Source organism: Pan paniscus, chromosome 15, assembly GCF_029289425.2.
Source record: "Pan paniscus chromosome 15, NHGRI_mPanPan1-v2.0_pri, whole genome shotgun sequence".
Lineage (NCBI taxonomy): Eukaryota > Metazoa > Chordata > Mammalia > Primates > Hominidae > Pan > Pan paniscus.
Genome location: NC_073264.2, coordinates 57,500,758 through 57,513,589, shown reverse-complemented (window position 1 = coordinate 57,513,589; position 12,832 = coordinate 57,500,758). Strand labels below are relative to the sequence as shown.

The following is a 12,832-nucleotide window of genomic DNA, read 5'->3' as shown; positions in this document are numbered from 1 at the left end:
TTTATGGCTGCATAGTATTCCATGGTGTATATGTGCCACATTTTCTTAATCCAGTCTATCATTGTTGGACATTTGGGTTGGTTCCAAGTCTTTGCTATTGTGAATAATGCCGCAATAAACATACGTGTGCATGTGTCTTTATAGCAGCATGATTTATAGTCATTTGGGTATATACCCAGTAATGGGATGGCTGGGTCAAATGGTATTTCTAGTTCTAGATCCCTGAGGAATCGCCACACTGACTTCCACAATGGTTGAACTAGTTTACAGTCCCACCAACAGTGTAAAAGTGTTCCTATTTCTCCACATCCTCTCCAGCACCTGTTGTTTCCTGACTTTTTAATGATTGCCATTCTAACTGGCGTGAGATGGTATCTCATTGTGGTTTTGATTTGCATTTCTTTGATGGCCAGTGATGATGAGCATTTTTTCATGTGTCTTTTGGCTGCATAAATGTCTTCTTTTGAGAAGTGTCTGTTCATATCCTTTGCCCACTTGTTGATGGGGTTGTTTGTTTTTTTCTTGTAAATTTGTTTGAGTTCATTGTAGATTCTGGATATTAGCCCTTTGTCAGATGAGTAGATTGCAAAAACTTTCTCTCATTCTGTAGGTTGCCTGTTTACTCTGATGGTAGTTTCTTTTGCTGTGCAGAAGCTCTTTAGTTTAATTAGATCCCATTTGTCAATTTTTGCTTCTGTTGCCATTGCTTTTGATGTTTTAGACATGAAGTCCTTGCCCATGCCTATGTCCTGAATGGTATTGCCTAGGTTTTCTTCTATGGTATTTATGGCCCAAGGTAATTTATAGATTCAATGCCATCCCCATCAAGCTACAAATGACTTTCTTCATGGAATTGGAAAAAACTTCTTTAAAGTTCATATGGAACCAAAAAAGAGCCCACATTGCCAAGTCAATCCTAAGCCAAAAGAACAAAGCTGGAGGCATCATGCTACCTGACTTCAAACTATACTACAAGACCACAGTAACCAAAACAGTAAGGTACTGGTACCAAAACAGAGATATAGACCAACGGAACAGAACAGAGCCCTCAGAAATAATGCCACATATCTACAACTATCTGATCTTTGACAAACCTAACAAAAACAAGAAATGGGGAAAGGATTCCCTATTTAATAAATGGTGCTGGGAAAACTGGCTAGCCATATGTAGAAAGCTGAAACTGGATCCCTTCCTTACACCTTATACAAAGATTAATTCAAGATGAATTAAAGACTTAAATGTTAGACTTTAACATTTTAGATGACTACTTGTCAATTATTTTGTAGAGTGTTTCTATTTTCTCATGATGAAGTTGAGATTTTTGCATTTTTTTGCAAAAATACCACAAAAGTGATGCTGTGCCCATCTCAGTGCATCATATTGGGGGTACATGACGTCAATATGTCCTATCAGTGGTGATGCTTACTTTGATCATTCAGTTAAGGTGGTGTCTGCCATGTTTTTCCACTGTAAAGTTTTCATTTTTTTTTTTTTTTTTTTTTTTACCCAATAAACCAATAGTTTGGGGACAATACTTTGAAGCTACAAGTATCCTGTTTCCTCTTAAACTTTAGTCCACTGATTTTAACATCTGTCAGTGGATCTTGCCTACAATGATTACTGTTTAATGTAATATCTGCCTAGTGGTGATATATTTCCTGCATTCATTCTACATTTATTAATTAGAATTCCTCTGTAAGGAAAAGCTGTCCTATCCCTTTCCCCTGTTTATTTATTTATTCAATTATTTATAGTAGTATGGATATTTATTTTATTTTATGGATTACAATCCATTATTATTATTGTTATTTTGTTGCTCAAATTGTTCTCGATTTGCCCATTGGGAGTGCCTTCCAATTGGCTTGGCTGTGATGTGCTTTTGTCATGCCTCATCCTATTTTGAGCACTTCCTTATTTTCTGGGATGGCAACATGTTTCAGAGGCTCATCTTCTGCTTTCCTCGCCCTAGCCCTGGAATCAGCAACTTCTCCAAGAAGCTCTGGCTCCTCTTATTGGAAAAGAAACATCTTGGATTTAAAATATAAAAAATGAACTCAAACATAAAAATATATTGCGGATGCATATTTGGGTCATATAGTTTTTCACGTTGGAACCTCTGATACAAGAGATCACAGAGATAGCAGGAAAGGTCAGAAGGTCGACTCTCTACTTTGAATTGCTAAATACGTATTCTAAACATGTAGCAGAAACAATAGCCTTGAAGGAAGAGATTTTTTCACTACTCAAGCCAGAGCCAAGTTTCTGGGCCAGACAATAGATTTTTTTTTTTTTTTTAATTAATAAGCTTTGTGTTTTACAGCAGTTTTAGGTGCACAGCAACATCAAGCAGAAAGTATAGGGTTCCCAAATAGCTCCTATCCCAACTTACACAGAACCTCCTCCACTACCAGCATCCCCCACTAGAGTGGTACAATGGATGAACTTACATTGACATATGATTGTCACTCAAAGTCCACAGTTTACATTAGGGCTCACTCCTGGTGTTGTATGTTTTAAGGGTTTTGATAGATGTATAAAGACATGTATCCACCGTTTTGGTATCATACAGAGTAATTTCACTGCCCTAAAAACCCTCTGTGCTCTGTCTATTCACTCCTCCCTCCCCACAACCTCTGCCAGCCACTAATCTTTCTACTGTCTCCATAGTTTTGTCTTTTCTAGAATGTCATATATTGTAATTAGAATCATACAGTATGTGGCCTGCTCAGATTGACTTCTCTCATTTAGCAATATGCATTTAAATTCCTCCATGTCATTTCATGGCTTGATAGCTCATTTCCTTCTAGAGGTAAATAATATTCCATTGTCTAGATATACTACAGTTTATCCATTCACCTACTTAAGGACGTTTTGGTTGCTTTTAAGTTTTAACAATTATAAGTAAAGCTACTATAAACATCAGTGTGCGGATTTTTGTGTGGACATAATTTTTCAATTTGTTTGGGTAAATACTAATAAGTATAATTGTCAGATCAGACGGTATGGCTATGTTTAGTTTTGTAAGAAAATACCAAACTGTCTTCCAAATTGGCTGTACCAGTTTGCATTTCCACCAGCAATAAATGGGAGTTTCTGTTGTCTTGTCTCACCAGCATTTGGTGTTGTCAGTGTTTTGCATTTTGGCCGTTTTAATAGGTTTGCAGTCATATCTCAATGTTGTTTTAATTTGTATTTCTCTGATGAGATATGATGTAGAACATCTTTTCATATGCTTATTTGCCATATGTATACCTTTTTTGGTGAGATCTCTGTTTAGGTCTTTTGCCCATTTTTTTTGTTTGTTTGTTTTTTGTTTTTTTGAGATGGAGTCTCACTCTGTCACCCAGGCTGGAGTGCAGTGGTGCTATCTCAGCTCACTGCACCCTCTGCCTCCTAGATTTGAGCGGTTCTCTTGCCTCAGCCTCCCAAGTAGCTGGGACTACAGGTGCCATGCCTGGCTAATTTATGTATTTTTAATAGAGACAGGGTTTCACCATGTTGGCCAGGCTGGTCTTGAACTCCTGACCTCAACTGATCCACCTGCCTTGGCCTCCCAAAGTGCTGGGATTACAGGCATGAGCCACGGTGCCCAGCCTTGCCCATTTTTAGTTGGGTTGTTTGTTTTCTTATTCTTAATTGGGTTGTTTGCTGAGCTTGAAGGGTTTTTAGTATATTTTGGATAATAGTCCTTTATCAGACGTCTCTTTTGCAAATATTTTCTCCCAGTCTGTGGCTTGTCTTCTCATTCCCTTGACATTGTCCTTCACAGAGGAGAAGTTTTTAATTTTAATGAAGCCCAGCTTATCAATTATTTCTTTCATGTGTCATGCCTGTAGTTTTGTATCTTAAAAGTCATCTCCATACCCAAGGTCAATTAGGTTTTCTTTTATGGTATCTTGTAGGAATTTTATTGTTTTTTGTTTTATATGTAAGTCTATGATCCATTTTTAGTTAATTTTTGTGAAGAGTGTAAGGGCTTTATCTAGATGGGTCTTTTTTAAATTTTATTTTTATTTTTATTTTTGCATGCAGATGTTCCAGTTGTTCTAGCAACATTTGTTGAAAAAACAAAACAAAACAAAACAAAAAAGCACCACATTTTCTCCATTGAATTGCCTTTGCTACTTTGCCAAAAATCAGGTGACCAATCATGCAGGTCCGTTTCTGGACTCTCTATTCTGTTTCATTTGTCTCTTTGTCTGTTTTTTTCACCAGATGCCACACTGCCTTGATTACTGTAGCTTTACAGTAAGACAATAGATTTTTAAGAATACAGTACTCACCTGGCTGGTTCTCTTAAAGACAGTCCAGACAGCATGGTGCAGCAACAAAACAGGAGAGACGATGGGGCCAAAGAGGGCTTTCACATTTGTCTAACTCTCCTGCACACACACAGAAGGGAAGTTTGCCTTACTTCTGGATATATCAAGGGAGTGATATAAAGGGCCCCAGTGGATCTGAAGGAGCTTTTGGTTGGGATGAGGGATACACAGAGTACATGGACATGCTAATCTGATACCAAAGAGGAAACAAAGACACTGGGCTAAAGGTGTGATGTCCAAAGACCAGATGGTGCAAGCAATATCTCAGTGAATGCCAGTCCATAATGAAGGCCAACCCCTCCTTCCCATTGCTAGAAGCTTCAGCCTTCCCTGCAACTTAGAATATCTGTGGAGAAAGTGGGGGAGGGAACCTAAATACACCAAGTTTGTAAAGTTACAACAAAATATAGAAAAAACTGACATGTTTTAACACACTTGTTAGCTTGGGTTTTGTTTCTTTGTTTGTTTGTTTTTAAGATGGAGTCTTGCTCTGTCACCCAGGCTGGAATGCAGTGGCGTGATCTCGGCTCACTGCAAGCTCCGCATCCCGGGTTCATGCCATTCTCCTGCCTCAGCCTCCTGAGTAGCTGGGACTACAGGTGCCCACTACCGCACCTGGCTAACTTTTTGTATTTTTAGTAGAGACGGGGTTTCACTGTGTTAGCCAGGATGGTCTCGATCTCCTGACTTCGTGATCCGCTCGCCTCAGCCTCCCAAAGTAGCTTGGGTCTTAAAAGTCTCACCTAGGCCGGGTGCAGTGGCTCATGCCTATAATCCCAGCACTTTGGGAGGCTGAGGCGAGTGGACCACGTGAGGTCAGGAGTTCAAGACCAGCCTGGCCAACATGGTGAAACCCCATCTCTACTAAAAATACAAAAATTAGCCCAGCATGGTGGCACATGCCTGTAATCCCAGCTACTCGGGAGGCTGAGGCAGGAGAATGGCTTGAACCCAGGAGGTGGATGTTGCAGGGAGCCAAGATCGTGCCATTGCACTCCAGCCTAGGCAATAGAGTGAGACTCAGTCTCAAAAAAAAGAAGTCTTACCTGCTGTAAAATCATGAAGCTAACTTAGTGCTCATCTATCAAACTTATACTGAATGAGGTTACTTGAATGTCTGAGTTCAGACTTCTAAGAGCATGAAAGGCAGCAGAGTTCTCTTGAAGGGCAGTAGAGCCTCCTTTTTGTTTTTTGTTTTGCACATTCTAGTTGTGCTAACCAAGAGAGATGTACCCCCACCCTACTCCAGGTAATCTTATTAAAACATTCGCTCCAATTGTGTTGAGTCATGGCTCATTGGATAAGAATATTTAGATATTAGAAGTCCACATCATCTAAGGTCAAGCCTCCAGTGAAAGGAACATGGAGGTGATGCAATTATACTGATTTCTGAGCAGATGGCTGTTTTCTAGAGGGAAATGGTGCATAAAACACACAAATAATGAAAGACTTGAGAGAGAAATTCTTCATGGCAGTCGTGACTATAAAATCAACACAAAGGGACTAATTCACAGAATTGGTACAATGTTTAAAAGCACTAGGGAAAATTAGAGGTACTTGCTGCCCTGATGGGGCATTCTGCCTAGACTTGGAGGTGTAAGGGCATAGGATGGGGTGCAGGTATACACGTTTCTATATGTGGTATATGCAAATCTCAGTTCACAAACCCAGGTGTGGAAAGAGTTAATACTTACAATGACCCCCTTTTCTTCCAGGCAATAGAAATTTAATTTCAGTCATTTCCGGATACCTGCCTTTCCCCTGTGATTGCATCTCAGTTTGAGGATTACACAGTGCTACTGAATGAAGGTTAGGAATGTAGGGCATCTCATCTAAGTTGGCTGCACTCTTCACTAGCATAGCTACTTAGATGGGACAAGGACACCTGCTGGTCATTGCCAAGTCATCCCTTGTGTCAGACCATACCATAGTAACTCTGGATCTGGTTTTGAGTGGCAATACCTTGATGTCTCCATGCCATTCTGGGACCACAGAAAACTTGGTGGGACCATCCACAGCCATGTGTCACTTCCTTGGTACCCTTGGGTACACAAGTATAATTCTACTGTCCCAGTACCCCAACCTCACCATTCACAGGTCTACTCTGAGACATTTTCAAACTTATCTACCAGGGCAGAGTAGACAGCCATCCTTACTTGGGGGTCTTGCCTCCTTTCTCGAGTCTACCAGAGAAGGTAAACACAGGTTTCTTCTGTACTACAATCCCAAAACATATCTGGAGTTCCTGTTGTGGAACATTCTTCCTGGTACCTACCAGGAAGAGAGCTGGGTGCAGGCTTTTTCATCCAGGACTCATTACCATCTAAGACAGCGGTGTTCAATCTTTTGGCTTCCTTTAGCTACATTGGAAGAAAGCAAATTGTTTTGGGCCATACATACAATACACTAACAATAGCTGATGAGCTAAAAAAAAATTGCAAAAAATCTCATAAAGTTTTAAGAAAGTTTATGAATTTGTGTTGGGTGACATTCAAACCCATCTTGGGCTGCATGTGACCTGCAGGCTGCGGGTTGAACAAGCTTGATCTAAGCTCTCCTTTCTTCTGTTTTCAGAGAAAGAACAAGCTTTCTCTGTTTTCCTGGTTGGTTGATGAAGGGAGCTTGGGGCACACTTTGGCCTAAAGGAGGGAGAGCCATGTGGATTTAGGAAGCTTCTTTTTTATTATTCATCACTTCTTCTCCCACATCTATTGTACACACTCCAGTTCTGTTCTCCTGAGGCCAAGACTTTAAAAACTAAAAAACTAATTAATTGACTCATTTTGTGTTATTTGCTTTCTTCCCAGTTATTCCTTTCCTTAGGTAGTGATGCCTACATAGACAGAAGGATCAAGGGTTACAAGAGGGGTGAAAAACTATACATATATTCTAGCCATATATACACTACTGTGTTTCCCCAGCATCGTGATCCCTGCCAAGGTCAGCTACAGCCCACAATGTACACTAGGAAAAAATCAAACAATGTGGACTTAGCAGCTGGATTAACGGTGGGGTCAGCTCAGGAGACCTCACCTTAGATTCTTTGGTTCATTCTCTGTTCTTAGTCTTCTTGGAGGGCCCCAGTTGTTGTATTTTAGAAGCTAGGACTTCATCAATCAGATATCATGCTAAAATGAGTCCAGCCCTTTTCTTGTCTCCTCTCACTTTGCCTCTTCTCCTTTCTCTTTTTCTTCCTGCCTCTCCATTTTTCTTTCTCTACTCTGCTCTGTCTTTCCTCTCCAAAGGCAAATCAAAGGACATGATTCCAGGACATTTGCAGGAGATTCTCATTTGCTTTGTTGGTGAAATTATTGTTCAGTCTGACATCTGTGGCCCCAGCATCATACCCAGTTAGTGCCTCTTTTCACCTTTGATACTGTTCAGATTTGAGTGATGAACTATGTGGCCACTCTAGTCATTACAGACCAGCTTATCCTTAAAAATATTTGACCTCAGTTGAAAACTATTTAGATGTCATAACAATTTAAACAAATATGGACATACTGTTAGGGCATGCTCAAAAAAGTCAGGCTTCAGGAGATGGAGCAAGACGGCTGAATAGAACCCTCCAGTGATGGTCTCCGCAACTGGAACACCAAATTCAACAACTATCCACACAAAAAAGCACCTTCATAAGAACCAAAAATTAGGGGAGTAATCATAGTACCTGGATTTAACATCATATTAAGAAAAGAGATACAGAAGGGGGTAAGAAAGACAGTCTTGAATCACTTATGTCACCCCCCACCCATCCTCCAGCAGTGGCCATGTGGCATGGAGAGAAAATCTGTGCACTTGGGGAGGGACTACGCAGTGATTGTGGGACTTTGCATTGGATCTCACTTCTACCCTATCACAGTGGAAAATAAAACAAGGAAGAATTCAGCCAGCACCCACAGAGGGAACATTTAGATGAGCCCTAGCCAGAGGGGAATTGTCCATCCCAGCAGACAGAAACTGAACTCTGGCAAGCTCCACCACCATAGGTTAAAGTACTCTATGATCCTAAATAAACTTGAAAAGCACTCTAGGCCACAAGGACTGCAATTCCTGGGCAAGTCTTGGTGCTATGCTGGGCTCAGAGCCACTGGATTTGGGGTGCACACAACCTAGTGAGACACCAGCTGGGAGGGCTAACAGAGTGCTTGCATAACCCCTTCCCCAACCCCAGGCAGTACAGCTCACAACTCCTTCCTTATACTTGAGGATAGAAGAGGGGAAAGTAAAGAGGACTTTGTCTTACAACTTGGATACCAGCCCAGCCACAGTAGAACAGAGCACCAGGCAGAGTCATGAGGCCCCCATTCCAGGCCCTAGCTCCTGGATGACATTTCTGGACACATCCTGGGCAAGAGGGGAGCCCACTGCCCTGAAAGAGAGATCTAGGCTTGGCAGCATTTACCACAAGTTGACTGAAGAGCCCTTGGGACTTGAGTGAATATCAGTGGTAGCCAGGCAGTACTTACCACATGCCTAGCCAGTAGTGGCCACAAGGAAAAACTCCTCTGCTTGAGGAAAAGGGAGAGAAGACTGGGAAACACTTTGTTTTGTAGCTTGGGTGCCAGCTCAGCTGCAGCAAAATAGAGCACAAGGTAGCTTCTGAAAGTTCCCAACTCCAGGCCTTGGTTCTGGGATGGCATCTCTGGACCCTCCTAAGGCTGGGGGGATCTTGCCATCCTAAGAGAAGAACACAAGCCTAGCTGGATTCACCACCTGCTGGTTGTAGAGCCCTTGGACCTTGAATGAACAGAGGCTATAGCCAGGCAGTGGTCACCAAGGGCCTTAGGTGAGACACAGTGCTGTGCTGGTTACAGGTCTGACCCAGTGCAATCCCAGTGATGGTGTTTGCATCACCCCTCCCCCAGCTCTGGGCAGCTCAGCATAGAGAAAGAGATTCCATTCATTTGGGGGAAAGTAAGAGAAAAGTATCTCTGCCTGGTAACCCAGGGATTTCTCTCAGATCTTACCCAAGACCACCAAGGCAGTAGTACCTCTATGAGTCTGCAAGAGCCACAGCATTGTTGGGCTTGGGATAATCCCTAATCCAGATATGGCTCTAGTGACCAAAAACTTAGATCATAACACCCAAGTCTCTTTGAATACTTGGAAAGCCTTCCCCAGAAGGACAGGCATGAACATGTCTGCAAAGACTACAATAAATACCTAATTCTTCAATGCCTAGATGTGGATAAATATCCACAAGCATCAAGACCATCCAGGAAAACATAACCTAATCAAATAAACTAAATAAGGCATCAGGAGGTCAATCTCTGATAGACAGAGATATGTGACTTTTAAGATATGGAATCCAAAGTAGCTGTTTTGAGGATGCTCAATGAAATTCAAGATAATACAGAGAAGGAATTCAGAGTTCTATTAGATAAATATAACAAAGAGATTTATGTAATAAAAAGAATCAAGAAGAAATTATGAAGCTCAAAAATGCAATTGATGTACTGAAAAAAGCATCAGAGTCCCTTAATAGCAGACTTAATCAGGCAGAAGAATTAGTAAGCTTCAAGATAAGTTATTTGAAAATACATGGTCAGAGGAGACAAAAGAAAACAGAATAAAAAAGAATAAAGCATGCCAGAAGATCTAGAAAATAGCCTCAAAAGGACAAATCTAAGAGTTATTGGCCTTGAAGAGGAGGTAGAGAGAGAGAGAGTATGGAAACTGTATTCAAAGAAATAATAACAGAGAACTTTCCAATACTAGAGAAAGATATCAATATTCAAGTACAAGAAGGTTATAGAACACCAAGCAGATTTAATCCCCAAAAGACTATATCAAGACATTTAATAATCAAACTCCCAAAGGTCAAGGATGAAGAAAGAATCTTGCTACTTTTAGCAAGAGAAAAGAAACAAATCACATACAAAGGAACTCCAGTACATCTGTCAGTAGACTTATCAGTGGAAACCTTACACACAAGGAGAGAGTGGAATGGCATATTTAAGGTGCTGAAGGAAAAAAACTTTTACCCTAGAATGGTATATCCAGTGAAAATATCTTTCAGGCATGAAGGAGAAATACTTTCCCAGATAAACAAAAGCTGAGGGATTTCATCAGCTGCAGACCTGTCCTACAATAAATGCTAAAGGAGTTCTTCAACCTGAAAGAAAAGGCTATTAATGAGCAATAAGAAGTCATCTGAAGCTACAAAACTCACTAGTAATAGTAAGTACATAGACAAACACAGATTATAACACTGTAATTTTGATGTGTAAACTACTCATATCTTAAGTAGAAAGACAAAAAAAGAACCTATCAAAAATAATGACTATAACAACTTTTCAAAACATAGACAGTATAATAAAGATATAAACAGAAACAACAAAAAGTTAAAAAGTGGCAGGATGAAGTTAAAGTGTCAAGTTTTTGTTAGTGTTTTCTTTGCTTGTTTGTAAGTTTGTTTGTTTATGTAATCAGTGTTGTCAGTCTAAAACAATGGATTATACAATATTATTCCCAAGCATCAAATAAAATAAATACAACAGATACACAAAATATAGAAAGCAAGAATTTAAAACATACCACCAGAGGAAATCACCCTCACTAAAGGAAGGCAGAAGGGAAGGAAAAAAAAGGAAAAGAAGACCACAAAACAACTAGAAAACAAAAGCAAAGTGGGAGAAATAAGTGCTTAGGTAATAATAACATTGAATGTAAATGGACTAAACTCTCCAATCAAAAGACAGAGAGTGGCTGAATGGATAAAAAAACAAGACCCAATGATCTGCTGCCTACAAGAAATACACTTCACCCATAAAGACACATGTCAACAGAAAACAAAAGGATGGAAAAAATATTTCATGCCAATGGAAACCAAAAAAAGAAAAAAAAACAACAGCAGGAGAAGCTATATCAGACTAAATAGATTTCAAAACAAAAACTATAAAAAGAGACAAAGAAGGTAATTATATAATGATAAAGGGGTCAATTCAGCAAGAGGATATGACAATTATAAATATATATGCATCAAACACTGGAGCACTCAGATATACAAAGCAAATACTGTTAGAGCTAAAGAAAGAGACAAACCCCAATACAATAATAGCTTGAAACTTCAACACTCCACTTTCAACACTGGACAGATTATCCAGACACAAAATCAACAAATATTGGGCTTAATCTGCTCTATAGAACAAATAGACCTAATAGATATTTTCAGAACATTTCATCCAATAGATATAGAATACACATTCTTTTCCTCAGCACATAGACCCTTCTCAAAGATAGACCATATATTAGGTCACAAAACAAACCTTAAAACAGCCAATAAAATAAAAATAACATTAAGGATCTTCTCCGACCACAGTGGAATAAATCTAGAAATCAATAATATGAGGAATTTTTGAAACTATACGAACACATGGAAATTAAATAATATGTTCCTGAATGACCGTTGGGTCAATGAAGAAATTAAGAAATGGAAAATCTTCTTGAAACAAGTGAAAATAAAGACACAACATATCAAAACCTATGGGATACACTGAAAACAGTACTAAGAGGAAAGTTTATAGCAATAAGCACCTATGTTAAAAAAGAAGAAAAACTTCAAATAACCTAATGATACAACTTAAAGTACTAGGAAAGCAAGAACAAACCAAACCCAACATTAGTAGAAGGGAAGAAACAAAGATTAGAGCAGAAGTAAGTAAAATTGAAATGAAGAAAACAATACAGAAGATTAATGTATTAGTCCATTCTCACATTGCTGTAAAGACACACCCGAGACTGGGTAATTTAAAAAGAAAAAAGAGGTTTAACTGACTCACAGTTCTACATGGCTGGGAAGGCCTCAGGAAACTTACATTCGTGGTGGAAGGGGAAGCAAACACATCCTTCTTCACATGGTAGCAGGAGACAGAGGGGTACCAGCAGGGGAATCACCAGATGCTTATAAAACCATCAGATCTCATGAGAACTCACTATCACAAGAACAGGATGGGGGGAACAGCCCCCGTGATTCAATTACCTCCCACTGGATCCCTCCCATGACACATGGGGATTATGAGAGTTACAATTCAAGCTGAGATTTGGGTGGAAACACAACCAAATCATATCAATCAATGAAACAAAACGTTGGTTTTTTGAAAAGATAAAGAAAATCAACAAACCTTTGGCCACTGTAAGAAAGAAAGAAAAAAGACCTAAATAAATAAAATCAGATGAAAAAGGAGATATTAAAACCAAAACACAGAAATTGAAAGGATCATTAGAGACTATTATGAGCAACTATATGTCAATAAATGAGAAATCCTAAATAAAGTAAATAAATTCCTAGAAACCTGCAACCTACCTAGATTGAACTATGAAGAAACCTAAAATCTGAACAGACCAAAAACAAGTAATGAGACTGAAGCCATAAAAAAAATCTCTTAGCAAAGCAAATCCTAGGACCTGATGGCTTCACTGCTCAGTTTTAACAAACATTTAAAGAAGAACTAATACCAATTGTACTCAAACTATTTCAAAAAATAGAAGTGTAGGGAATACTTCCAAAT

The 12,832-nt window shown here is 39.4% G+C and overlaps 1 long non-coding RNA gene across 2 annotated transcripts in view; it reads right to left on the bottom strand.

Annotated features, from left to right (window-relative positions):
• The window catches only part of LOC134728896 (uncharacterized), a 116,894-nt gene that overhangs the window by 30,857 nt on the left and 73,205 nt on the right, over nt 1-12,832 (bottom strand). The window contains exons 6-7 of one of the 2 annotated variants that reach the window (XR_010109757.1): nt 6,598-6,682; nt 701-4,668 (exon numbers count right to left, since the gene is read on the bottom strand). The exons of the other annotated variant lie outside the window; for it this stretch is intronic. This is a non-coding gene — a long non-coding RNA (uncharacterized LOC134728896). Of the gene's footprint in view, nt 1-700; nt 4,669-6,597; nt 6,683-12,832 lie in introns of those variants that run through there. 2 annotated transcript variants of the gene reach the window in all.